This window comes from Lathyrus oleraceus, chromosome 4, assembly GCF_024323335.1.
Source record: "Lathyrus oleraceus cultivar Zhongwan6 chromosome 4, CAAS_Psat_ZW6_1.0, whole genome shotgun sequence".
Lineage (NCBI taxonomy): Eukaryota > Viridiplantae > Streptophyta > Magnoliopsida > Fabales > Fabaceae > Lathyrus > Lathyrus oleraceus.
The window spans coordinates 463104558-463107131 of record NC_066582.1 but is presented as its reverse complement, the minus strand read 5'-3'; positions in this window follow the sequence as shown (position 1 = coordinate 463107131).

Here is a 2574-nt window from a genome sequence, read left to right as displayed (position 1 = left end):
ATTTGTGGATGCATTCCCGGGTAGTTTGTCTGTGCATACATACTTGTTTCCCCCGCGGAATCTTAGCAATCCATGATTGGTTGTTTGGTTGATCTGCGGATGATCCCTTCTGTTCCAGTCCTTGCTTTGATCTTTTAGAGACGTGTATCCCTCTATATCAAGCACTAGCATTTGTGTTTCATCAATTATATGGTTGTCATTCCTTGTGTGGACTGACCTAAAATCCCTTATAGATTGATAAAAATTGATATGCTATCTACTCCCGAGGAAGTTTGTCGTTCTCCAGCATGAGTAGAAGTCCCCAGCGGGGTAAGCATGTGTTCCCTGCAGAGCTATCTTTCCAGATAATTATCTCCTCAGCAGGAAGTTGCCTAGAGTAATTGGTGAAAGGCTTGTTTCCCTTTTCATCCCTAGCATGTCGTTTGTTGATGAAGGATTCACTTCCAATTTCCTCATCCAGGGTGGTTCCGTTGAGAACATATTCCGCCTGTCCCCAATAGGGTTGCCTGATCCGAGTTTGATGTTGGTATCTTCTCCAGATCTAAAGATTTCTTCTAGCATTGAGCTGGTGTTGAAGATGTTTATTTCCTTCCCCAGTGGAGCAAAATGCTATTTCTCTCCTTAGTAGAGTTTCCTCTCTGGCAGATAGAAGGGAATGGTTTGATTAATGTACATCTAGTTGGTGGTTGTTCCCCGCGGAATTCCACATCTTTCCTTGATTAAGTTTCCCCAGTAGAGTTTCTTCTCCGGTGGATCTTATCGTTATTAACCACCTATCCCCGAGAGAATTGATGGAATCTCCCGGACAGATCTTCTGCGTCTTCCTTATGTCAGGATTGTTTACCCCTAGAAGACTCCTCCTGTGCAGGGTGTTGTTTCTTGCAGTTGGAAGCTGTGACTTTGCCTATCCCCAGCTGTGGTCGACGTCCTCCCGTGTTTATTCTTCTTCCAGAGATCGTCCCCACTAGAGTTTGAGTTCTTTGTTTGATCATCTTCTTTCGCTGCTCCTGAATACATCTTCTTTGTATCCTCAATGAGTGTAGCTTTGGGATAGGGTTTGATATCCCCTGATGATTCATTTCCATCCTGCTCGGGTTGTTCCCAAGTTGGGTTCTCTAGTAGGCTTTTCCCTTCTTGTTGAGATGTTGCGCCGGGTGTCCGTTCGTGATTCTCGGACTTGTTTGTGTTAGATATGTTTGTTTTGTCAGCATTAATCATACACAAATCATGCATACATGCATAATCATAACATTCAGATATTCATGTTGCATTCTTTACCATATATCCTTGCTTGTTATCTCCTGCTATTGGTGAAATATTCTCCCCCGAGCAGATGTTTGTGTCTGATCTCTCCATATAGAGTCAGCCCCATAAGTAGAAAGTGTCTATCTTTTCTTCTTTATTCCCCACTGAGTTATGTCCTCGTGGATGATTATTGTTTCAGTTTCCTCCCTAGTTGTGTACCGGGATGGAATTACTCCCTTGAGTTATATCCTCATCGGGCTGAGTCTTGTTTGATTGTGTCTTTCTAGTTTGTTCCTGGACTGACTCCTTTTTTGTTATCCCCTGCAGTTCCCTGTGGATTGGTTGTTCAATTGCTCAGTAACCAGTAATTGTCCATCTTCTTCCCCAGCGGATTTTGTGGCCTTCTACCCAGTAGCCAATAGTATTAAGTCCAACTTTTGTGGTTTTCTGCCCAGTAACCGGTAGATGTAATCCCCTCTTTGTTGGTTATCTTTGAAGGTGAGAAAAACAAGAAAGGGGGGTTTGAATTGTTTTAGAAAATAAAAGCTTTTTCAAAAAGTAAGAACACACAGAATTTTATACTGGTTCGCTTAGAAAACAAAGCTACTCCGGTCCACCCGACCAAGGTGATTTCGCCTTCAAAAAGGACTTAATCCACTAATCTTGAAAGATTATACAACCAAACGTCTAAGAGAATGATCTCTTAGTCCTCTCAAGTATACAGACTACGCATAGTCACTTGAGGAACAAAAAACAATTTTAGCAAAATAGATTTGTAATAGAAGGTGCTTCTAAGAGTAAGCAAGTATTACAGCAGAATAATTGAGCAAGAGTTTTCACGTATGAGCAGCATCTCGTGAAAAATTGAGAGAGAATATGAATGACTTTTCTGTGCTGTGTTGTTGTATCTCTCAATGAGGTAGGCTATCCTTTATATAGTAGTGAGAAGCACCGTTGGAGTGATGACAGAATATTGGTCTTTGATGAGCATTCAATGTCATTACTTCTGTGTTTCTTGCCATAACCATTTTGTCTCCCTGAATAACTTCTTTCTTAAAATACTTCATTTCCATATTAAGAGATTCTTTCCGTTACTCTTTCCGGATTTGGTGAATCTTCATCAGAGTCTTTGTTATCTCAGAGTCATGCGTCAGAAGGAGATTATGTTGAAGTTACATCAGAGCTTCTCAGAGTACTAGTCTTCTAGATCATCAGAACTAAGACCAGTGGATGTTTAGAGCTTCTGGTTCTTTTTACTGTCTTGCTTTGCTCAGGTTCAGAACTTCTTGGGTGCACTTCTTCCTCAGATGCGTCTAATCTTCTAGCACT